We start from the raw sequence: 26,919 nt of genomic DNA, 5'->3' as shown, positions 1-26,919 counted from the left end.
AATTTTTGACATTTGGCCGTGTCTTCCTCCAGCGCCTTTTTTTTCTCTCTCCCTCTCGGCACCGCCTTGTCGAGGCAAAACCTCATTTTAACTCTCCCTCGCTGTGGAAACAGCCCCTGCTTGTAATAATGGCTGCAGCTCGAGCGGCAGAGCTGGTGGTGGGCGTGGTTTCAGCAGCGGAGGAGACCGAGGGGTGGTGTGCATTTTGGTGACGTAAAGAAAATGCACCAATCTTAACGGCTCACAGAGACCACGTGGCACTGGGGGACTCTGTAAGGGTGGGGGCGAGCAGATCTTGCAGATTTTCATAGGGATTTCATCTTTTCTGTGATGGCAGGCTGAGGGGAGACCACTTTAAATATGTTAAAACAAGAAAACACGTGTTTTTCATAATAGGTCCCCCTTTAAAGATTTTCTAACAGTTTAGTTTGTTATGAACGTCAGAGATGTAGTTATAACACTGCATACTTGTGAATAATTATAAACATTGAAAAACGTACTTTTATATGAAAATAACCAGAAACAGATAGCTATAACATGGTATTTATATACTGCTTTAATGAACATTATTTTTATAGCCTATAAGCTATAAATATTATTTTTCTATTTTAATAAAATCAAATGTTTTTCTCTCATTTCAATTAAAACAAATAGGAATATTATCGGTTTTAATGACAATTATTGTACATCACAGCTAATTGTAAAATACATTGATTCAATTCGATTATATACAGGAATTACAGGCTATGATAATAATAGAAAAGAAAGAAAAATGACTCAAACAAAAAAAAAACAGTGAGTGAGACAGGCAAGACAGCGACAACCAATGCAAGTGGGATGTCAACAGTGTATACATATTTCAAAACACAGACAACAACTTCTGAGCAAGTGGTTTGTTGAGCAGATATTGGAATTAATCTCAGATATTTGCATGAGGTCACTCTCACTCTCAACTAAATAAATAAATAAATATATATATATAAATACAACAACACACCCCTCTCCTCTTAAAATAAATTCAAATAAACAATCAAACTTATTTCCTTATACAATTTATACAAAAACCATATGTCTTTGTAAAAGAGCATAATACAAAGTCTTTCAGAATAAATGTACGTATTTTTAACGTGTGACAGCATCCTGTATCATAACTACATCTCTGCCGTTTGTACAAACCAAACTGTGTGGAAATCGGGTAAAGAGTCTGAGAGTTATGAATGATTATAGTCCGGGAGAAACCTTGCTCAGTAGAAATGATGCACTAAGACGCAAATAATGCCCTGTCCAAGATGGCGGCCGCATCGATCGGCGCCCGGTCCAAGATGGCGGCCGCGCCCCACCCCCCCCCTCCCCCGAAGAGCTGCGCGCGCATTCCAAACTGCACTCATCCCCCCACCTTCCCCCCGCGGGAGCTCAACCCCTCCCCTCCCCTCCCAGTCTTCTCAGCGGCAGCAGTCCTGCTGGATCTGACTGAGACACAGTCACACAATCACACATAAATATTCATTTAAAATCACGTCTAATGATTAGGTTTATCAAAATCACAGGACATTTTCAAAATACAGTAAACAATATACTGATGAAGTCCCATATGTCTATGACATTTATTGACAAAGACATAGCTTTTTACGTTATTAGTTCATTTTTTTAATTTTTAGAGTGACCAAGTTTTTCAAAAACAATATGTTACAGTGTATGATTTTTTACTCCTGTTGTAAGCTATCTGAAACTGTCATTTGATTTTCCTTACACAAAATCTTTGATTTTTAATTAATATTTTTCCAGAAATACAGAGTGACATAAAAATGCCAATTCCTTTCAAGAAATAACCACGATACGCGACACAGTCAACAAGGAACCTACTGCCAATCAAATGTGTCAATTTCATTAAGATTGGATAAACCAAACAGCAACTAAAGCACATAATTTGATGAAAAATGTATACCTGACCAAAAGGTGGCGCTATGGAGTTCATCCAAGATTGTCATATCCACTTGTTCAGAATGCAAGCCCGATTAAATGTATTGAATTTGGGTTCATTCTGACCAATTATGTTTAAGTTACAACAACTTTTATGTTCATGGCGAGACCCCGAAATTTGACAACCTCTGACAGCGACGCCCTTTGACACAAACTTACAGTTTTCTCTGTCACTCATCGTCAATGCCTTACCTATTATCTCACCAACTTTGAGATCAAGAAACTGATCTCGTTTGGAGCACAGATGCAAACTAGAAGACATGATAATTCCTGGTGCCAACAGGTGGCGCTACAACCGATCCTGAATATTCCACCATAGATGGGTTCAGGCCCAACCTACAATCATGCACATACGTTTTCGACCACATCAAATCATGTATTGCTGAATTACAGCCAATTGATGTTTGATGGCGAAGCTTAAAAATGACCTCAAACTTCGGCGGATCACTACGGTCACGCCCTCTGGCAGAAACTTAAAAGCTTCGCAATTTAGCGTCAGCCATGTGTGTAGATTGTACAAACCAAGTTGTGAACCAATCTGATAAAATCTCTAGGAGGAGTTCGTTAAAGTACGAGGCCTAGAAATGATCAGAATTCATGAAAAATGACATTTTCTGTTCAAAATGCCGGACTTCCTGTGTAACTTAGAGCATGGGTCCAAAAGACTTTTTTGTAGCTCTTTGTCTGATATAATAGACACATAAAGGTCATAGCTGTAAGTCAAACCATATTGTGGGGCTCGTCAAAAAACATAAAATAGGTGGCGCTATAGAGCCCATTCTTGTGGACCCATGCCTGTCGCCCATAAAATACGTAATTTTACGCGACTCTGGAAGCGTGTGCAAAATTTGGTGAGTTTTCCAGCATTTTAAGGCCTCCAAAAAGGCAATTTATTTACGGCGAGAATAATAATAATAATAATTAAAGCTGCAAGCAGCGATGAACGGGCCCTCGCACTCACGGCCACCGCCCACCATAAGCATATCAGAAATGACACCACCCACGACTTCCTATGTCAAACCATTCAAAAGTTATAGCAGAAAAAAGGGACAACCAATCAGAAGAAGGGGCGGGGCTAATTCAGGCCAATGAAGGTCAAGGACTCATTACAGAGTCCCATGACACCACCCACGACTCTCTATGTCAAAACATTCAAATGTTATAGCAGGAAATAGGGACAACCAATCAGAAGAAGGGGCGGGGCTAATTTTCGCCAATTATGGTCAAGGACTCAATACCGAGTCCCATGACACCACCCACGACTCTTTATGTCAAACCTTTCAAAAGTAATGGCAGAGAAAAGTATTCTAGTGGGCGCTGTTGAGCCGTTAGGCCACGCCCATTAATGCAAACCATGAAATATCAAATGTATCGACAGGCCTGGCTTTTCTTTAAGTTGCGACATGATACAGGTGTGTACCGATTTTTGTTCATGTACGTCAAACCGTATTATGGGGCTTGAGGCGCAAAGTTTTTTCTGTCTGAACCAATCAGATGAAGGGTGGGCGCGCTTTTTGCCGTCTAGCATCGCCACGGTAACACTTTTGAAAGAGAAAAGTAATGCGTGGTGTCGGAGGATGGAGACGCACGTTTTGATGTATAACACACCTGGTTGCACGTTACGTTCGGGCCGTATTAATGACCGAAGAAATGGCATAAATTGCGCCAAAATTACACGATTAATTCAAAATGTTCAAAATGGCCGACTTCCTGTTCGGTTTCGGCCATGGTGCCAAGAGACTTTCCTTTAAGTTGCGACATGATACAGGTGTGTACCGATTTTCGTGCATGTACGTCAAACCGTATTGTGGGGCTTGAGGCACAAAGTTTTCTAGAGGGCGCTGTTGAGCCATTAGGTCCCGCCCATTAATGCAAACCATTAAATATCAAATTTTTCACCAGGCCTGGCTCAGTGTTTCGAGAGGAGGTAGTAAAACGTTAATACCTGAAGCAACAGCAGGACTGGTGTCATCACCATCACCACCTTTGAACAGCCAATATGCTTACAGTGTTTTTTCATACACGTATAGTTCATACAGGAAGATAGTGTAGCCTTTGTCTCACTTGATTTGGCCTTGTATTCATATACATACTAATTGAATGATTATAGGCTATCCCATTTGTTGCCCAAATAAATAATTTCAAAATCAGTAAATAATTAAAATCAGTACTCGAGTTGTAAAAAAAAAGAAATCAGGGGGGATGGTGGATTTTATCATATGGGGACAGATAATTGTGCTTATTACAAATAATATAATATATTACAAATAATAGCAGTGACCAAAACACCTGCAGAAATACTGCAGGAATGACATAGCAGCAGTTAAATGCAGCCTTCTGTAAGCTTTAAATATCCACTGGGCTTACATCAAATACATCAAAACACAACAATAAAAACACTTTTCTGAACTTATCAATATGACTCTGTCCTTCACAGGATAAGTAAAATTGATCACTGCAAAAACTCTAAATCTTAACAAGAATATTTGTCTTATTTCTAGTTAAAATGTCTCATTTTAGTAAAAAAATCTCATTACACTTAAAACAAGACTCATCACTGGAAAAAACAACAATTTTCACCTGTTTCAAGTAGATTTTCACTTGTAATAAGTAGAAAAATCTGCATGTGGAACAAGATTGTTTTGCTTGTAATGAGAAGATAAATCTTGTCCCATTGGCAGATTTTTCTACTTATTTCAAGTGAACATTTACTTGAAACAGGTGAAAATTGTCAAATAAGTTATTTTTCTGGTGTTATTTTTATGGTGATGACTCTAAATGTTGAAATAGCAGTAAAACCACATTCATTGATGAAATGACATAACGGATGGAAAGGGGTGATGGCAGTTTTACAGGGGGATGATTTGGACCGTTTTTATTTCAGGGGGGAAATCCCCCTCATCCCCCCTCAACTCGAGTACTGATTATAATAAAGTGTCTTATAAATCAATAATTTTAAAATCTCAATCCTTATTTTTATTTAACGGCCATCGGCCAGGGTTTATAGGCTGCATATTTACACTGTGTAGCCTGAAAGTGAACTGCAACTTACGTGCGGACGCATCTTTGCTGTGGAGGGGGCTGAATAAATCAACCAATTTTTGACATTTGGCCGTGTCTTCCTCCAGCGCCTTTTTTTTCTCTCTCCCTCTCGGCACCGCCTTGTCGAGGCAAAACCTCATTTTAACTCTCCCTCGCTGTGGAAACAGCCCCTGCTTGTAATAATGGCTGCAGCTCGAGCGGCAGAGCTGGTGGTGGGCGTGGTTTCAGCAGCGGAGGAGACCGAGGGGTGGTGTGCATTTTGGTGACGTAAAGAAAATGCACCAATCTTAACGGCTCACAGAGATCACGTGACACTGGGGGACTCTGTAAGGGTGGGGGCGAGCAGACACTGCAGATTTTCATAGGGATTTCATCTTTTCTGTGTTGGCAGGCTGAGGGGAGACCACTTTAAATATGTTAAAACAAGAAAACACGTGTTTTTCATAATAGGTCCCCCTTTAAAGATTTTCTAACAGTTTAGTTTGTTATGAACGTCAGAGATGTAGTTATAACACTGCATACTTGTGAATAATTATAAACATTGAAAAGCGTACTTTTATATGAAAATAAACAGATAGCTATAACATGGTATTTATATACTGCTTTAATGAACATTATTTTTATAGCCTATAAGCTATAAATATTATTTTTCTATTTTAATAAAATTAAATGTTTTTCTCTCATTTCAATTAAAACAAATAGGAATATTATCGGTTTTAATGACAATTATTGTACATCACAGCTAATTGTAAAATACATTGATTCAATTCGATTATATACAGGAAATACAGGCTATGATAATAATAGAAAAGAAAGAAAAATGACTCAAACAAAAAAAAAAACAGTGAGTGAGACAGGCAAGACAGCGACAACCAATGCAAGTGGGATGTCAACAGTGTATACATATTTCAAAACATAGACAACAACTTCTGAGCAAGTGGTTTGTTGAGCAGATATTGGAATTAATCTCAGATATTTGCATGAGGTCACTCTCACTCTCAACTAAATAAATAAATAAATATATATATATAAATACAACAACACACCCCTCTCCTCTTAAAATAAATTCAAATAAACAATCAAACTTATTTCCTTATACAATTTATACAAAAACCATATGTCTTTGTAAAAGAGCATAATACAAAGTCTTTCAGAATAAATGTACGTATTTTTAACGTGTGACAGCATCCTGTATCATAACTACATCTCTGCCGTTTGTACAAACCAAACTGTGTGGAAATCGGGTAAAGAGTCTGAGAGTTATGAATGATTATAGTCCGGGAGAAACCTTGCTCAGTAGAAATGATAATGCCCTGTCCAAGATGGCGGCCGCATCGATCGGCGCCCGGTCCAAGATGGCGGCCGCGCCCCACCCCCCCTCCCCCGAAGAGCTGCGCGCGCATTCCAAACTGCACTCATCCCCCCACCTTCCCCCCGCGGGAGCTCAACCCCTCCCCTCCCCTCCCAGTGCTGGTGCAGCAGTCTTCTCAGCGGCAGCAGTCCTGCTGGATCTGACTGAGACACAGTCTGATCACACATAAATATTCATTTAAAATCACGTCTAATGATTAGGTTTATCAAAATCACAGGACATTTTCAAAATACAGTAAACAATATACTTATGAAGTCCCATATGTCTATGACATTTATTGACAAAGACATAGCTTTTTACGTTATTAGTTCATTTAAATTTATTAAATTTTTAGAGTGACCAAGTTTTTCAAAAACAATATGTTACAGTGTATGATTTTTTAGTCCTGTTGTAAGCTATCTGAAACTGTCATTTGATTTTCCTTACACAAAATCTTTGATTTTTAATTAATATTTTTCCAGAAATACAGAGTGACATAAAAATGCCAATTCCTTTCAAGAAATAACCACGATACGCGACACAGTCAACAAGGAACCTACTGCCAATCAAATGTGTCAATTTAATTAAGATTGGATAAACCAAACAGCAACTAAAGCACATAATTTGATGAAAAATGTATACCTGACCAAAAGGTGGCGCTATGGAGTTCATCCAAGATTGTCATATCCACTTGTTCAGAATGCAAGCCCGATTAAATGTATTGAATTTGGGTTCATTCTGACCAATTATGTTTAAGTTACAACAACTTTTATGTTCATGGCGAGACCCCGAAATTTGACAACCTCTGACAGCGACGCCCTTTGACACAAACTTACAGTTTTCTCTGTCACTCATCGTCAATGCCTTACCTATTATCTCACCAACTTTGAGATCAAGAAACTGATCTCGTTTGGAGCACAGATGCAAACTAGAAGACATGACAATTCCTGGTGCCAACAGGTGGCGCTACAACCGATCCTGAATATTCCACCATAGATGGGTTCAGGCTCAACCTACAATCATGCACATACGTTTTCGACCACATCAAATCATGTATTGCTGAATTACAGCCAATTGATGTTTGATGGCGAAGCTTAAAAATGACCTCAAACTTCGGCGGATCACTACGGTCAAGCCCTCTGGCAGAAACTTAAAAGCTTCGCAATTTAGCGTCGGCCATGTGTCTAGATTGTACAAACCAAGTTGTGAGCCAATCTGATAAAATCTCTAGGAGGAGTTCGTTAAAGTACGAGGCCTAGAAATGATCAGAATTCATGAAAAATGACATTTTCTGTTCAAAATGACGGACTTCCTGTGTAACTTAGAGCATGGGTCCAAGAGACTTTTTTGTAACTCTTTGTCTAATATAATACACACATAAAGGTCATTGCTGTAAGTCAAACCATATTGTGGGGCTCGTCAAAAAACATAAAATAGGTGGCGCTATAGAGCCCATTCTTGTGGACCCATGCCTGTCGCCCATAAAATACGTAATTTTACGCGACTCTGGAAGCGTGTGCAAAATTTGGTGAGTTTTCCAGCATTTTAAGGCCTCCAAAAAGGCAATTTATTTACGGCGAGAATAATAATAATAATAATAATAATAAACATCACAGATACAATAGGGTCCTCGCACTTTCAGTGCTCGGGCCCTAATTAAAGCTGCAAGCAGCGATGAACGGGCCCTCGCACTCACGTCAACCGCCCCCCATAAGCATATCAGAAATGACACCACCCACGACTCTCTATGTCAAACCATTCAAAAGTTATAGCAGAAAAAAGGGACAACCAATCAGAAGAAGGGGCGGGGCTAGTTCAGGCCAATGAAGGTCAAGGACTCATTACAGAGTCCCATGACACCACCCACGACTCTCTATGTCAAAACATTCAAAAGTTATAGCAGGAAATAGGGACAACCAATCAGAAGAAGGGGCGGGGCTAATCTTCGCCAATTATGGTCAAGGACTCAATACCGAGTCCCATGACACCACCCACGACTCTTTATGTCAAACCATTCAAAAGTTATGGCAGAGAAAAGTATTCTAGGGGGCGCTGTTGAGCCGTTAAGCCACGCCCATTAATGCAAACCATTAAATATCAAATGTATTGCCAAGCCTGGCTTGCATGTAAAATTTGGTGACTTTTGGAGAACTATCAAATATGGACCAATCAGATGAAGGGGATGGGCGATTAGATTAGAATCATGAAGATTCTACTTTTATTTTATTTTATCTTTTCTAAATAAAGGCTTCGAATTCTCTATGAAATTGTCGTGTTTGTGATAGTAAATAATTAAAAAAAAATATACATATATATTTATCAGATTTTCAATTGTCATCTGACGGGCCAGATATTATTGGAGACGGGCCAATTTTGGCCTGCAGGCCGCCAGTTGCCGACCACTGGTTTACAGCTTAAGAAAACTCAAATATCCTATCTCAAAAAATTTGAATATTCTGTGAATCTTAAACTGTAAACCATAATCAGCAATATTAAAATAATAAAAGGCTTGCTTATGTGTGTATACCTGAAGTGTGACTACCTGCAGAACGTATTTTAGCATGAAAGCTTTCATATTTAACGTACATCAAGCATCCTGTATCATAGCTACATGTCTGCCGTTTGTAACAAAGCAAACCGCGTGAAAATCGGTTGAAAATTAAGCAAGTTATAGTTATTTTACTTATGCAGACACCTCCTAGCGATACCGATCCAAGATGGCGGCCACGCCCGACGTTCTCAGGCAGTCAATGCGGCGCCTCGACCAAGATGGCGGCCGCGCTGAACATCAGCCCCTCCCCCCGCGGGAGCTGCGCGCGCAACGCCCCCCAACCCCCCCAAGCCCCTTCACCCCCCCACCACCCCTCCCCCCGTCCTCCTGCGGGAGCTGCAGCCCCTCCCCTCTCCTCTACTCTGCTGACAGAGAAGGATCAGACCAGCCTGTCAGACAGACTGATCGAACATAAATATTATTTAAAAATAATAATGTTCGACACAATTTCATAGAATTAACTGTAGCTTTAAACAACACATTAAACAATATATTTAGGGAGTTACGGAGGTGAAAGGACATAAGAAAAAAAAATGTGATTTATTTTAAAATAAGTTCATATTTTGAAAAAAATAGAGTTACAAACTTTAAAAAAACCTATAGGTACCAGTGTATGATTTTTTAGTCATGTTGAAAGGTATATAAATCTGACATTTAATTGACATTTAACAAAACCTCTGATTTTAAATTATTATTTTACCAAAAAATTCAGAGTGACGAAAAATGCCAATTCCTTTCAAGTTCTGACCACGATACGCGACACGGTCAATAAGGAACATACTGACAATCATATGTGTCGATTGCTTTAACATTGGATGAACGAAACAGCAATGACAGCACATAATTTGATGAAAAATGTATACCTGACCAAAAGTTGGCGCTATGGATTTCAATCCAAGATTGTCATATCCACTTGTTCAGAATGGAAGCCTGATTACATGTATTGATTTTGGGTCAATTCTGACCAATTATGTTTAAGTTACAACAACTTTTATGTTCATGGCGAGACACCAAAATTTGACACCCTCTAACGGCGACGCCCTTCGATAAGAACGTACAGTTTTCTCTGTCAGTCATCGTCAATGTCTTACCTATTAAAGTGACCAGCTTTGAGATCAATACACTCATCTCGCTTGGAGCACAGATGCATACTAGAAGACATGACAATTCCTGGTGCCAACAGGTGGCGCTACAACCGATCCTGAATATTCCACCATAGATGGGTTCAGGCCCAACCTACAATCATGCACATACGTTTTCAACCACATCAAATCATGTATTGCTGAATTACAGCCAATTGATGTTTGATGGCGAAGCTTAAAAATGACCTCAAACTTCGCCGAATCACTACGGTCAAGCCCTCTGCTGAAAACTTAAAAGCTTCGCAATTTAGCGTCGGCCATGTGTCTAGATTGTACAAACCAAGTTGTGAGCCAATTCGATAAAATCTCTAGGAGGAGTTCGTTAAAGTACGAGGCCTAGAAATGATCAGAATTCATGAAAAATGACATTTTCTGTTCAAAATGCCGGACTTCCTGTGTAACTTAGAGCATGGGTCCAAAAGACTTTTTTGTACCTCTTTGTCTAATATAATACTCACATAAAGGTCATTGCTGTAAGTCAAACCATATTGTGGGGCTCGTCAAAAAACATAAAATAGGTGGCGCTATAGAGCCCATTCTTGTGGACCCATGCCTGTCGCCCATAAAATACGTAATTTTACGCGACTCTGGAAGCGTGTGCAAAATTTGGTGAGTTTTCGAGCATTTTAAGGCCTCCAAAAAGGCAATTTATTTACGGCGAGAATAATAATAATAATAATAATAATTAAAGCTGCAAGCAGCGATGAACGGGCCCTCGCACTCACGGCCACCGCCCCCCATAAGCATATCAGAAATGACACCACCCACGACTTCCTATGTCAAACCATTCAAAAGTTATAGCAGAAAAAAGGGACAACCAACCAGAAGAAGGGGCGGGGCTAATTGAGGCCAATGAAGGTCAAGGACTCCATACAGAATCTGATGACACCACCCACGACTCTCTATGTCAAACCATTCAAAAGTTATAGCAGAAAATCGGGACAACCAATCAGAAGAAAGGGCGGGGCTAATTAAGGTCAAAGAAGCTCAAGGACTCATTACAGAATCCCATGACACCACCCACGACTCTCTATGTCAAAACATTCAAATGTTATAGCAGGAAATAGGGACAACCAATCAGAAGAAGGGGCGGGGCTCATTTTCGCCAATTACGGTCAAGGACTCAATACCTAGTCCCATGACACCACCCACGACTCTTTATGTCAAACCTTTCAAAAGTTATGGCAGAGAAAAGTATTCTAGTGGGCGCTGTTGAGCCGTTAGGCAACGCCCATTAATGCAAACCATGAAATATCAAATGTATCGACAGGCCTGCCTTTTCTTTAAGTTGCGACATGATACAGGTGTGTACCGATTTTTGTCCATGTACGTCAAACCGTATTATGGGGCTTGAGGCGCAAAGTTTTTTCTGTCTGAACCAATCAGATGAAGGGTGGGCGCGCTTTTTGCCGTCTAGCGTCGCCACGGTAACACTTTTGAAAGAGAAAAGTAATGCGTGGTGTCGGAGGATGGAGACGCACGTTTTGATGTATAACACACCTGGGTGCACGTTACAGTTCGGGCCGCATTAATGACCGAAGAAATGGCATAAATTGCGCCAAAATTACACGATTAATTCAAAATGCTCAAAATGGCCGACTTCCTGTTGGGTTTCGGCCATGGCGCCAAGAGACTTTTCTTTAAGTTGTGACATGATACAGGTGTGTACCGATTTTGGTGCATGTACGTCAAACCGTCAAACCTTAAAAGGAACCCTGGCTATTAAGACATGTAGGTCTTAAAAGATAAATGTTGGTATCAATTATAACAATGGGATATAAAAAACCTTTTGATGTCTTCGTTTTTATAAAATTTGAAAATATAATTTAACATGTAGGTCGCCATTGTTGTTTACATTCTGGGTAGTGACGTCAGACGGTGGCACCTGCTAGCCGCCGTCCACTGTTTGGACACCCAGAAACAGATGAAAACACAGCTAAACAGGTGACGGCGCACCAGAAACACAGATCAAAACACAGCCAAACATTAAGGTGACGAAGCACCTACAAAAAAGTTAAAAAAAAAAAAAAGTACAGCACCATAAAGCATGAACTATAAAAACACCATAAAACTCAGATAGACTAACAGACCACACGTTTCAACTAGCAGATATAGCCGATGCTACAATAAAAACCCCAGCCAGATCTGGCATCATTAAATTAAATAAAGATGTTCTTGCCTATTTGACGCGAAGTCTGCACCTCCCGTTTCATCAAAGTCCCGGGCCAGTCCCCTCAGCCTCTGGTCTGTCATCACCCAGCACCGAAGCCGGTTTTAGGGGGGGGGCAGGGGTGGGCTATGCCCACCCAAATGTGCATCATGCCCACCGGCGTCTCCATCCCGGCCAGAGCGGAGAGCGGGTGGCGGAGCGCTGCAGGCTCTAAAGCCCCGGCTACGCCGTCTACGGCGTAGGCTACGTAGCCTAATGCACTGGTAAGATGCGCACGACTTTGATCATTTTGCAGATCTCCCGTGCATCACAGAACTTTGATCCAGTTTGCCTGAACCGAGACGTCTTATGGGCTCCCTCGTCCTGGAGGTGGTTTCCATCTGGTTTGCAAAAATCGGATATCATGCGGTTTGGGACTGTTCAGACTTCAAAAGAGTCATCCAGTTTCAATCTGGATGGGCTAAAAATCGGATATTTGCCTGCAGTCTGAACGGGGGCTTAGGGACTACAAGTCTTAATAACCAGGGTTCCTTTTAACAAACCATGGTTTACTATAGAACTTAGGAAATCTGCTTTAAACAAAAACAAGCTTTATAAAAGGCATTTTCAAAGTCCTAGTCCTTGAAATTGTGCTACATACAAAAATTATAGGAATAAATACAACCATCTTATTAGAAATAAATAAATGATCTATGGAAAATATTGAAAGAATTACTCAACAAGATAAAAAAATCATCTATTCCAGCCCAGTCTACATTTCAGGATGGCGCATAAGATAACAGAGCATACACAAATTGCTAATAAATTCAATGATTTCTTTATAAATGTGGGTCCACGTCTTGCAAAACATCTTAAGAATGTTCATGGTTCTTCTAACTATAAATGAAGGTTATCCCTCTTTAAAGGGGACCTATTATGAAAAACATAGGAACATACAACGACATAGTTATGCTGATTCTTTAATAAAATGTCTTTATATTTGTCTCAAATCTTAACCCTCTTTATGAGGGTGACACTTCCATTATAGATAAAATGTATTTAAAAATGGTTTTCGAAAATGAAAGGACACATGAGTCTATCTTTCTTGAACAGTTAATTTAATTACTGATACTTATTAAAATATAAATTTTGTTAAGGAAATCTATTAATTTTGAGATAAATAAGGGTCGCCCCCAATTACTTTTTTAAGGTCGTTGCCCTATTAATGTAGGTTTAAAAATACTAAAATACCTTTGTTTTAAGTTTTCACATATATGCACACTACATTCCAAATGTTTGGAAAATGGCCAAATATATCTTTATTTTAAGTATTTTAAGAAATAGGCCTTATACATCATTGACCCAGAACTGTAATTCAGGCTTAAAAGAGACATATTATGGCATTTAATGTATATTTTAAACAGGCCTTGAAGGTCTTAAAAACAATCTAATCTAATCTGTGGCTCATTTTCAGGGCGGTGGGGGTATGATAATGAGGCTCTGTTCTGATTGTCTGCTTGAATGACGTGTAGGAGGGGAGGAGACGAAGCGTCGCTCCGTAGCAAAGCGTGTCCACGGTTCTGCGTTAAATCGACGCGTACCCTACGCCGTAGGCTCCGGGGGAGAGCTGGCTCTCCCGGCTCTCCCCCGGAGCCTACGGGTTCGGATCCCCTCGACGGGCTGGTCCGTGAGCAGCTCCGGCAGCTCCGTACGCGGCGCCGGGGCTCCGGAGCTAAGCTAAATACTTAGCCCATGCAAAGATCATAGGCTACTCATAGACAAATATAAATTACATTAAAAAAACCGGAACTTACCGCTGGCTCGTGTCAGTTCCCGGGTCCGTGCTGTGGGATCTGATCCTTTTATGAGGGTAAATGTCCATGCAAAACCTCATCTTAACTCTCCCTCGTTGTTCAAACAGCCAGCGCTGCTGAACAATGGCGGAGCTCGAGCGGCCGGCAGAGCTGGTGGTGGGCGTGGTTTCAGCAGCGGAGGAGACCGAGGGCGTGGTTTGCATTTTGGTGACGTAAAGAAAATGCACCAATCACAACGGCCCGTGGAAACCACATGACACTGTCACTGTGAGTGACGTCATCACGCAGTCCGGGCTCGGAGCTCCGGGAGCGCGCCCCCTCCCTTTTCTCTTCCCCAACTCAAAACTGCAGTTTGCGCGTTCACGTGTCTGAGACAGGCTGAGACAGGCTGAGACAGGGTGGCAATGATTCATTCGACATAAATATTCATAGAAAATCCCATATTGGAAGGACTTTATAGCAATTCACACAATATTTTCACATTACAGTAAACAATATATGTACGAAGTCACATGTCAATAAAATAATTTTATGGCAAAGTCATAGCTTTTTACATTATTAGTTGGTATTTTCAAAAAAGAGAGTGGCAGAGTTCTTCAAAAATAATATGTTCCAGTGTATGATTTTTTCGTCATGCCAAAAGGTCTCTGAATCTGGCATTTAATTTTCCTTACACAAAATCTTTGATTTTTAATTAATATTTTTCCAGAAATACAGAGTGACATAAAAATGCCAATTCCTTTCAAGCAATGACCACGATACGCGACACGGTCAACAAGGAACCTACTGACAATCATATATGTCGATTTCATTAAGATTGGATGAACGAAACAGCAATTGCAGCACATAATTTGATGAAAAATGTATACCTGACCAAAAGGTGGCGCTATGGAGTTCATCCAAGATTGTCATATCCACTTGTTCAGAATGGAAGCCTGATTACATGTATTGATTTTGGGTTAATTCTGACCAATTATGTTTAAGTTACAACAACTTTTATGTTCATGGCGAGACACCGAAATTTTACTACCTTTAACGGCCACGCCCTTCGATAAGAACGTACAGTTTTCTCTGTCAGTCATCGTCAATGTCTTACCTATTAAAGTGACCAGCTTTGAGATCAATACACTCATCTCGCTTGGAGCACAGATGCATACTAGAAGACATGACAATTCCTGGTGCCAACAGGTGGCGCTACAACCGATCCTGAATATTCCACCACATATGTCTTCAGGCTCAGTCTACAATCATGCACATACGTTTTCAACAACATCAAATCATGTATTGCTGAATTACAGCCAATTGATGTTTGATGGCGAGGCTTAAAAATGACCTCAAACTTCGGTTGATCACTACGGTCAAGCCCTCTGGCAGAAACTTAAAAGCTTCGCAATTTAGCGTCGGCCATGTGTCTAGATTGTACAAACCAAGTTGTGAGCCAATCTGATAAAATCTCTAGGAGGAGTTCGTTAAAGTACGAGGCCTGGAAATGACCATAATTCATGAAAAATGACATTTTCTGTTCAAAATGCCGGACTTCCTGTGTAACTTAGAGCATGGGTCCAAGAGACTTTTTTGTAGGGCTTTGTCAGATATAATAGACACATAAAGGACATTGCTGTAAGTCAAACCATATTGTGGGGCTCGTCGAAAAACATAAAATAGGTGGCGCTATAGAGCCTAATCCTTTTTGACCCATGCCTGTCGCCCATAAAATACGTAATTTTACGCGACTCTGGAAGCGTGTGCAAAATTTGGTGAGTTTTGGAGCATTTTAAGGCCTCCAAAAAGGCAATTTATTTACGGCGAGAATAATAATAATAATAATTAAAGCTGCAAGCAGCGATGAACGGGCCCTCGCACTCACGGCCACCGCCCCCCATAAGCATATCAGAAATGACACCACCCACGACTTCCTATGTCAAACCATTGAAAAGTCATAGCAGGAAAAGGGGACAACCAATCAGAAGAAGGGGCGGGGCTAATTCAGGCCAATGAAGGTCAAGGACTCCATACAGAATCTGATGACACCACCCACGACTCTCTATGTCAAACCATTCCAAAGTTATAGCAGAAAATCGGGACAACCAATCAGAAGAAGGGGCGGGGCTAATTAAGGCCAAAGAAGCTCAAGGACTCATTACAGAGTCCCATGACACCACCCACGACTCTCTATGTCAAAACATTCAAATGTTATAGCAGGAAATAGGGACAACCAATCAGAAGAAGGGGCGGGGCTAATCTTCGCCAATTATGGTCAAGGACTCAATACCGAGTCCCATGACACCACCCACGACTCTTTATGTCAAACCTTTCAAAAGTTATGGCAAAGAAAAGTATTCTAGTGGGCGCTGTTGAGCCGTTAGGCCACGCTCATTAATGCAAACCATGAAATATCAAATGTATCGACAGGCCTGGCTTTTCTTTAAGTTGCGACATGATACAGGTGTGTACCGATTTTTGTTCATGTACGTCAAACCGTATTATGGGGCTTGAGGCGCAAAGTTTTTTCTGTCTGAACCAATCAGATGAAGGGTGGGCGCGCTTTTTGCCGTCTAGCGTCGCCACGGTAATGCTTTTGAAAGAGAAAAGTAATGCGTGGTGTCGGAGGATGGAGACGCACGTTTTGATGTATAACACACCTGGGTGCACGTTACGGTTCGGGCCGTATTAATGACCGAAGAAATGGCATAAATTGCGCCAAAATTACACGATTAATTCAAAATGTTCAAAATGGCTGACTTCCTGTTCGGTTTCGGCCATGGCGCCAAGAGACTTTCCTTTAAGTTGCGACATGATACAGGTGTGTACCGATTTTCGTGCATGTACGTCAAACCGTATTGTGGGACTTGAGGCACGAAGTTTTATCTGTATGGACCAATCAGATGAAGTGGGGGCGCGCTTTTTGGCGTCTATCATCGCCACGGTAACGCTTTTGACTGAGAAAAGTTATGCACGTTATTGCAGGATGGAGACGCACATTTTGATGTATAACACACCTGGGTGCACGTTACGGTTCGGGCGAAGAAGTGGCTGAAGGGATGGCATAAATTGCGCCAAAATTACATGATTAATTCAAACTGGCCGACTTCCTGTTGGGTTTCGGCCATGGCGCCAGGAGACTTTTTTTTAAGTTGTGCTATGATACAGGTGTGTACCGATAAAGGACGATAAAGGAAGCTCTGAAAACCTTAACAAACCATGGTTTACTATAGAACTTAGGAAATCTGCTTTAAAGAAAAACAAGCTTCATAAAAGGCATTTACAAAGTCCTAGTCCTTTAAATTGTGCTACATACAAAAATTATAGGAATAAATACAACCACCTTATTAGAAATAAATAAATGATCTATGGATAATATTGAAAGAATCACTCAACAAGAAAAAAAATCATCTATTCCAGCCCAGTCTACATTTCAGGATGGTGCATAAGATAACAGAGCATACACAAATTGCTAATAAATTCCATGATTTCTTTATAAATGTGGTTCCACGTCTTGCAAAAAATATTGAAAATGTTCATGGTTCTCCTAACTATAAATGAAGGTTATCCCTCTTTAAAGAAGACCTATTATGAAAAACATATGAACATACAATGGCCGGGTTTCCCAGATCCAACCTCTCTTAAGGATTTAAGAGAGGTTCAAAGAAGGTTTGAACTAAGAGAGAATCCTAAGATACGGGTGTTTCCCAGATGACTTCTTAACACCGTCCTTTAGTTTCGCTCTTTCAGAAGCTCTTTGGAGCAGCTGTCCAGTTCTGAAACCAAATAATCGATGCCAGGCAAATCGATCACCGATCACTATCAGCGCATTTTCACACGCAGCACTGCTGCCTAACGCACTAATTCATTGCTGCCTGTGCGTTATAATAAAAAATTAAGATGATAAATATAATTCAATGACCCTTTTTCATCCAAACGGTGTGTTACTCCGTTATTTCTGGCTACAGTGAGGCTTTTTTTCCCCACACACGGAGACCGGGAGTAAACGGGGTGGGCGTGTGTGTGCGTTCAAAAACATGAGCCAAGAGAAGGCGAGTTTCGCAAATCGCAACGTGGAATTACAGCAAACCCTGGTTTTTCGCAGGGGTTATGTTCCAAAAAGAACCCGTGATAAGTGAAATTCTTTTTACAATTATAGAGGGCTTCAGATTGCAGAGATCATCCCCGCCTCGCACGTATTCCTCCTCTTCTGAATGATGCTGCATCCCGACTCGCGCTGTATACAGCGCGAGTCGGCAGGTGGGTTTTTTCAAGAGAAGAAAATAGTTATGGGTCGTTGTCTTCGCTCTTTTTTCTTCTGGGCAAAAAGATTCTTTAATATAAACCGACACCATTGATTATATTTGAGACTGTATGAACGATTCATCAAAGGATCTCGTTCTTCAGCTGCTGCTTCCCTGTCATCACATAGGGGCTCGGGCTCGGGCACGGCGCTGGTGTCCCGACTGCCTTGACAGCCCGGTCCGACACACGTCCAGGGGACTGAAGTGCTGACGCACGAATGCGTTCATATAAACAGTTCTGCTTCGCGCACGGTGACGCGGTTGATTTGCAGCGAGAACATGCTGTATAGCAGCCAAATTATCAAATAAATGATATTCATGATGATCGTTTTATTTGTGCACATAAAGCATATACAGGAACACACTTGTTATTCCTTATTTTTCTTTTTTTTCCCCTTTGCTGTCACCAATAAATGCAAAACAATATAAATCTAAAGTATAAAATAGATAAATATTTGTGCGCGGTGCATTGTTTTAATATCTCATTGCTTGGTGTGATATTGATTTGCCTGACGCAGCTGGATCTGTGAGTCTTTGTTCACTAAGATGGTTGTAAAGACTGGGTCAGCAGCATCTTTCATTTCCTTCTTAATGAAAGAGATACTTAAGCTAAGAGCAACTCTGGGAAACGCGATTTTCTTTCACAGGCTCCTTAAGAAGGTTTGAAAGAAGTCTTTCGCTGTTAAGAACTACTTAACTGATCTGGGAAACCCGGCCAATGACATAGTTATGCTGATTCTTTAATATTTGTCTTTAAATTTGTCTCAAATCAAACTGTCTGCTGTTTCTCATCATTTGGGCCGACCACCCGTCATGTGGGGTAACCAACGAATCGCAATTTTGTACCAAATTCAAAATTTAATGTCTATCAGTTTTGGTATAATATAAATCTAAAATAAATATAAATCATTGGTATAGTATGCATAAATGGCTTTATGAGGGCGACACTTCCATTATAGATAAAATGTATTTCAAAATGGTTTTCAAAAAGTAAAGGACATATGAGTCTATCTTTCTTGAAAAGTTAATTTAATTACTGATACTTATTAAAATATAAATTTTGTTAAGGAAATCTATTAATTTTGAGATAAATAACTCAAAGGCCTAATACATTATTGACACACAACTGTGATTCAGGCTTAAAGCTCCCCTGCTACACGTCATTCAGGCAGCCAATCAGCACAGAGCCTCATTAACATAGCCCCCCCTCCCCTCAGAATCCCTCATAGAGAAGGTTAGAAACGGTAAAAATAAAGACATGGCCCAGAGGCTGAATTTCTCATTTATGTAGAAAAAAACATTCAAAAGCTTGTTTTTAAGACATTCAATGCCTGTTTAAAATATACATTAAATGCCATAATAGGTCACCTTTAAATAATTTTTAAGCAAATGAAGCAATTCTCGCCAAATACAGTAAATTCCAGTTGTCCCTGAACGCACCAGTAGGATAATCTGTAATTTTAGAATTCCGACCGGTCCCTGAATGCACCTCCTCCGCGGCGCTGTGCGGTCCCGACCAGATCTCGGCTGAAAGCCGATAATAATATAATAAAATTGCAAAGCTGCTGTGCAATAAGGTGTAATACATGCACTGTAATTATTTTCTGTATAAAAATTGAATGTAAAAAGACGGGTTTGACTCAAAATCAGTGTGGTTTTATTTAAGTGGTCTCTGTCTCGGTAGAGATGAACAAAGCGAACTGGGCATGTCTGTAAGCAGACATGCGCCGCCGAAATACATCGGTGAAAACTATTCCACAGGATTATTACACCATAGATGTCTTAAGACTACTCTACAATTATGCACACAACAAAAAATACTTACAGATTCGGGACCATGGAGTCGGGCTCGTGAAAACACGAGGATTCATGTCGTGTGAGTGACGTCACCACGCTGAGCACGCAACAACGTCCCCCCGCTCCCCCCCTCCTCCCTCGGCCTCCGCTCCGCTGCAGGGCCGGCACACAGAGCCAGTTTGCTTTAAATCCAATGGATTTAAATAAATATTGATTAAAAATCCCGCGTTGTACGCACAAAATATATTTTCACATCACAGTAAACAATATTTTTACGAAGTTTACGAAGTTAATTGGACATGGCATGACAAAGATATGATTTAATTGTATATGAATACATTTTTGGAAAAAGAGAGTTACAAAGTTCTTCAAAAGCGATATGTACCAGCGTATGATTTTTTAATCCTGTTGTAAGCTATCTGAAACTGCCATTTTATTGTCTTAAGACCAAGCCTATGATTTTAAATTATTATTTTACCAAAAAATTCAGAGTGACGTAAAATGGCAGTTCCCTTCAAGTTATGACCACGATACTCAACACAGTTAATAAGGACGCTTATGACAATAATATGTGTCGATTTCATTGTGATTGGGTGAATGAAACAGCAATGACAGCACATAATTTGATGAAAAATGTATACCTGACTAAAAGGTGGCGCTATGGAGTTCATCCAAGATTGTCATATCCACTTGTTCAGAATGGAAGCCTGATTACATGTATTGATTTTGGGTTAATTCTGACCAATTATGTTTAAGTTACAACAACTTTTATGTTCATGGCAAGACACCGAAATTTTACTACCTCTAACGGCCACGCCCTTCGATAAGAACGTACAGTTTTCTCTGTCAGTCATCTTCAATGTCTTACCTATTATCTGACCAACTTTGAGATCATTAATCTCATCTCGCTTGGAGCACAGATGCATACTAGAAGACATGACAATTCCTGGTGCCAACAGGTGGCGCTACAACCGATCCTGAATATTCCACCAAAGATGTCTTCAGGCTCAGCCTACAATCATGCACATACGTTTTCGGCCACATAAAATAATGTATTGCTGAATTACAGCCAATTGATGTTTCATGGCGAGGCTTAAAAATGACCTCAAACTTCGCCGAATGACTACGGTCAAGCCCTCAGGCAGAAACTTAAAAGCTTCGCAATTTAGCGTCGGCCATGTGTCTAGATTGTACAAACCAAGTTGTGAGCCAATTCGATAAAATCTCTAGGAGGAGTTCGTTAAAGTACGAGGCCTAGAAATGATCAGAATTCATGAAAAATGACATTTTCTGTTCAAAATGCCGGACTTCCTGTGTAACTTAGACCATGGGTCCAAAAGACTTTTTTGTAGCTCTTTGTCTAATATAATACACACATAAAGGTCATTGCTGTAAGTCAAACCATATTGTGGGGCTCGTCAAAAAACATAAAATAGGTGGCGCTATAGAGCCCATTCTTGTGGACCCATGCCTGTCGCCCATAAAATACGTAATTTTACGCGACTCTGGAAGCGTGTGCAAAATTTGGTGAGTTTTTGAGCATTTTAAGGCCTCCAAAAAGGCAATTTATTTACGGCGAGAATAATAATAATAATAATAATTAAAGCTGCAAGCAGCGATGAACGGGCCCTCGCACTCATGCCCAACGCCCCTCCTTCCAGCCCCCCCCAAAAAGAGAATATTAAAAATACGATAAATGTAAAAAAAAAAAAAAAATTAAACAAGATTTATCTTCTCATTACAAGCAAAAAAATCTTGTTCCACTGGCAGATTTTTCTACTTATTTTAAGTGAAAACAGGTGAACAGGTGAAACAGATGAAAATGGTGTTTTTTTTTTTCCAGTTATGAGTCTTGTTTTAAGTGTAATGAGGTTTTTTTTACTAAAATGAGACATTTTAACTAGAAATAAGACAAATATTCTTGTTAAGATTGTGAGTTTTTGCAGTGATCCATTTTACTTATCCTGTGAAGGACAGAGTCATATTGATAAGTTCAGAAAAGTGTTTTTTATTGTTGTGTTTTGATGTAAGCCCAGTGGATATTTAAAGCTTACAGAAGGCTGCATTTAACTGCTGCTATGTCATTCCTGCAGTATTTCTGCAGGTGTTTTGGTCACTGCTATTATTTGTAATATATTATAATATTTGTAATCAGAACAAATTATCTGTCCCCATATGATAAAATCCATCCCCCCTGATTTTTTTTTACAACTCGAGTACTGGCTGCGGTTCTGTTTAAAGCCGGGCAGACACTGTGCCATTGCCGGCTCGTTTTGAACCAATTTTCCTCTTGTTTCAATCATTAATATGTGTGCAGACAAGGTAAAAAAAAAAAAAAAAAGAAAACTCAAACTCTTTCAGTTCACTGTGTTTTCTAGTAGTTCTTCTAGTTTTCTATTGTTACTTTTAAGTTTACTGTTCCCTTTGTGGTTTTACTGGTTGTAAAGCATGTAGCTTTAATTATCACCCAATTCTGTGTTTCACCTTGTTAGTCAACTTCACTCCAACTCATTACCACCAATTTTACACTTATTTTTGGAATGTATGGTCAATAGACCTCATTTACATAAAATCCTAGCTCATTTTTGAGATAGATAAAGATAAGCCGAAATTCTGAATTTTTTTGACTATAGTTAAACTCAGAGGCATATAAATTGATGGATTATCACAGACGGGTATATGTGAAAATGAAATGAAATCATTTAAAATGTTTGGACCAGCACCAGCCAGTGGTTGGTGGGTCAAATTGAATATCACAAGAGGGGAGAAACTGAATAAAATATCCATAATTCAATGAAAGTAGTGATCAGAGATGGGTAGTAACGAGTTACATTTACTTGAGTAGATTTGTGAAGGACAAACTGTTCCTCTTACTCCGCTACATTAGGCTACGTTGAGCTGTTACTTTTCTTTTATCCTTTTTATCCGTGTACGCGTCAATCTCATGACATCACTCAGTGATTCTTTGGGAAAAAGGTTTGTTTTTGCATGTTTTGTCACATTTACACAGACTCAAACACACACAGAGTTTCTATGAGTTCATGTTTGTTCTAGTTCTGCTGGTTAAAAAAGAAAAGTACAAAGGCTTGAAATTTTGTGCTACTGGTGCTTAATTTATTTTTTTATTCTGTTATTTTATTATTTATTAAAGTTCTTGAATTTACTTTACGCTTATTTTAATTTAAGCTATTTTTCATTTTTTTATTAATTTTAATTTATTTTATTATTTTATTGATTTTAATTTGCCTGAAGGTGATTATTTTGTACTTTTGTCTTTTTGAATGGGTGTGTTAAAAAAATAAATCAGACGTTACTCAACAGTTACTCAGTACTTGAGTAGTTTTTTCACCAAGTACTTTTTTTACTTTTACTCAAGTAATTATTTGGATGACTACTTTTTACTTCTACTTGAGTCATATTATTCTGAAGTAACAGTACTTTTACTTGAGTACAATTTTTGGCTACTCTACCAGCTCTGGTAGTGATCATCAATTTTATTTGAAATGAGTGTAACAGAGGCAGTTATATGGATGAAAATCATATTTTTGATATAAAAGAAAAGTGAATATGGGTCAATTTGACCAAAAGACCACAGAAGGGTTATCTATTAACATTTCAACATAATCAACTCATCCAAGAGATATTCAGAAGAGCTTCTCTTCTGCAAATGGTACAGTAGATGAGCTGCCATACAAAGGAATTTCCCTTTGGGGATTAATAAAGTAATTCTTATTCTTATTCTTAAAATCCGTCTAGCTGACGTGACCCAGGCAGACCAAACAACAGGCTTCAGCTTGAGCGGCCGTTTTCCGCTTGGTCCTAGTGCTGACCTGTCTCCATTTAATATAGCGTAACATTGTTTTTGGACGGTAAAAACTGCAGGGGACCAAAACTGCCTTTTGAAAAAGTGCAGGATACATGTCCCCCCCCCCATATTACGTCCGTGTATGAACGTACAGTCAGTGTGAGCAGAGACCTGTCGCATCAGAGCATCAGGTCCGTCCCAGCCGGTGTTCTGCCAATTTCTGCTCCCTGCCGAAAAAATGCTACGTTTGGGTTCTGCGCATGCGCACAGTCGATTTTCAAAGTTTGCATCATTTCTTGCACGATGTAAAATGGATAATGGGATGTTGATTATTTGATCCTTCAAAATACACGACCCATGACATGAATGCATTACACTTTGTGAACATTATACGATAAAGAGAAAAAAAAACAATTTTATGGCTTTATTTGATATTCATTCAGTCATTCGCCTTTATTTAACCAGGCAGGTCATTAAGAACATTCTTATTTACAATGACGGCCTGGCAAGAGACAAGGACCACTTGGGGGTGAAAGGAAGTGGTTTAGGGAGTAAAACACAGTAAAGTTGTGGCTCTACAAAGGTGGAAAACCTTTAGGTAGCATTTTTTGGCAAAGCTGCAGAAATGGGCAGAAACTGGCTCTCGGCTCTGCGCGTGGCCGCGCGCGGCCGCGCGCTCCTGATCGGGATCGCGGATGGAAGCTCAATAATAATATAATAATATAATAAAATAAAATAATTGCAACACGCATTAAAAAACCACAATACAACTTACGTGACGTGACGGCGTGACTCCACATGTTGCAGCAAGTTGCAACAACCCCCCTCCCCCGCCCCGCCCCGCCCCGCCCCGCCCCCGGCAGCTTCCAGGAGCTGCGGCTGCGCGTTCCCGCGGTCTGCGCGCACGCGGCCCGCAGACAGCTTCATGCTTCTAATCCAACTCAAAACATTCATTATAAATCGCCTCTTGCACATACAATGCTCAAATCATATTATTTTCAACAATATTTTTACGAAGTTATAAGTTAATTCGACATTGCATGACAAAGTAAAGATTTATTTCAAAATGAGTTCATATTTTGAATAAAGTCGGTGACAAACTGTCCCAAATATAGAATGGATATCAGAATGGAAGCCTGATTAAATGTATTGATTTTGGGTCAATTTGGACCAAGTATTTGAAAGTTAAAACAACTTTTATGTTCATGGCGAGACACCGAAATTTGACAACCTCTAACAGCGACGCCCTTTGAGAAAAACTTACAGTTTTCTCTGTCAGCCATCGTCAATGTCTTACCTATTTATCTGACCAACTTTGAGATCCATCCGCTCATCTCCCTTTGAGCACAGATGCATACTAGAAGACATGACAATTCCTGGTGCCAACAGGTGGCGCTACAACCGATCCTGAATATTCCACCATAGATGTCTTCAGGCTCAACCTACAATCATGCACATACGTTTTCAACCACATCAAATCATGTATTGCTGAATTACAGCCAATTGGTGTTTCATGGCGAGCCTTAAAAATGACCCCAAACTTCGCCGGATCACTACGGTCAAGCCCTCTGGTGAAAACGTAAAAGCTTCGCAATTTAGCGTCGGCCATGTGTCTAGATTGTACAAACCAAGTTGTGAGCCAATCTGATAAAATCTCTAGGAGGAGTTCGTTAAAGTACGAGGCCTAGAAATGATCAGAATTCATAAAAAATGACATTTTCTGTTCAAAATGCCGGACTTCCTGTGTAACTTAGAGCATGGGTCCAAGAGACTTTTTTGTAGGGCTTTGTCTGATATAATAGACACATAAAGGTCATTGCTGTAAGTCAAACCATATTGTGGGGCTCGTCAAAAACATAAAATAGGTGGCGCTATAGAGCCTAATCCTTTTTGACCCATGCCTGTCGCCCATAAAATACGTAATTTTACGCGACTCTGGAAGCGTGTGCAAAATTTGGTGAGTTTTTGAGCATTTTAAGGCCTCCAAAAAGGCAATTTATTTATGGCGAGAATAATAATAATAATAATAATAATAATAATAATAAACATCACAGATACAATAGGGTCCTCGCACTTTCAGTGCTCGGGCCCTAATAATAATAATAATAATAATAATAATAAACATCACAGATACAATAGGGTCCTCGCACTTTCAGTGCTCGGGCCCTAATAATAAACATCACAGATACAATAGGGTCCTCGCACTTTCAGTGCTCGGGCCCTAATAAACATCACAGATACAATAGGGTCCTCGCACTTTCAGTGCTCGGGCCCTAATAATAAACATCACAGATACAATAGGGTCCTCGCACTTTCAGTGCTCGGGCCCTAATAAACATCACAGATACAATAGGGTCCTCGCACTTTCAGTGCTCGGGCCCTAATAATAAACATCACAGATACAATAGGGTCCTCGCACTTTCAGTGCTCGGGCCCTAATAAACATGTAGATATGTACATTTATTAATATATGTAGATATACCGACCAAAAAGGCGCCGTCTACACACACGGAGCGCCGCCTTCCAACACACATACGCAACCATACAAGTGTGGTATTTAAAAATAGAGCGGGAGCAAAACTTAGTTTGATTGTACATTATTTAAGTTATTACATTAATCAAACCCATCGAAATCTTCATCCTCCGTTTCTGCATTAATCCAAGCCTGATCGCGCTGAGGCCGGGAGAACTGATCAGCTGCGACGGGCAGAGCCCGCAGCTCTGGCCGTTTAGCAGCCGAGTCACTTTCCGTGCCGTGCCCCGCTCCAGCCCAACAGACACGTCAGCCCACGCATCTACAATCCATCAACAGTAAATGACGGAACCCGCCGACCGAGCGGTCCTCGACACGACGGCGGTTCCTCCGGCCTTCGGCCCGCCTCTGCGGCGCAGCTCCCCCCCGGGAACCGCGTCTCCTTCTCGGTAGGGAGGCCGAGTCTCCCCGTCCGCCCCAGGTGTCCCGCCATGGAGCCGCCGCCGGGCAATCACGGGCAATTCACGCG

The sequence above is a fragment of the Cololabis saira genome, chromosome 13 (assembly GCF_033807715.1).
Source record: "Cololabis saira isolate AMF1-May2022 chromosome 13, fColSai1.1, whole genome shotgun sequence".
Taxonomy (NCBI): domain Eukaryota; kingdom Metazoa; phylum Chordata; class Actinopteri; order Beloniformes; family Belonidae; genus Cololabis; species Cololabis saira.
This window is presented reverse-complemented; position numbering follows the sequence as displayed.